The following is a 425-nucleotide window of genomic DNA, read 5'->3' on the forward strand; positions in this document are numbered from 1 at the left end:
GAGACAAGAAGGACGAGGAAGAGGAGGGGGAATAGGAGAAAGACTAGGAGAAGGAGGGTGATGAGGAGGAATAGCTGTATTGGGTGAAGGAGAGGGAGAAAGAAGAGATGATAAAGGAGATATAGGAGAATGATGAGGACAGGAAAAAAGAATTAACAGCACCAAAATGAAAAAGGGGAAGAAAAGGAGGAAATACATGCAAAGGGAGATGAAAATGCGAAGAGGAAACAATCTGAAAAGAGCCAAATAAAGAAGAGCTGTGGGAAAGGAAGTAAGAAAATGAAGAAGAAAAGAATAAAAACGAAAATGACAGAAAAGAGAAAGAGGAAGGGCAGAAGATAAACGACAATGAAAACAGATCAAATGGCAGAGGGGAGAATGGACGATAATATATGCAAATTTTAAGGTGATTTTGAGAACTGTAT

General features: G+C 39.1%; 1 protein-coding gene across 2 annotated transcripts in view; it reads right to left on the reverse strand.

Annotated features, from left to right (window-relative positions):
- LOC119587789 overlaps positions 1 to 425 on the reverse strand; it is a 122239-nt gene that overhangs the window by 41782 nt on the left and 80032 nt on the right. The window lies entirely within an intron of this gene.

Source organism: Penaeus monodon, chromosome 23 (genome assembly GCF_015228065.2).
Source record: "Penaeus monodon isolate SGIC_2016 chromosome 23, NSTDA_Pmon_1, whole genome shotgun sequence".
In the NCBI taxonomy this organism is placed as follows: domain Eukaryota; kingdom Metazoa; phylum Arthropoda; class Malacostraca; order Decapoda; family Penaeidae; genus Penaeus; species Penaeus monodon.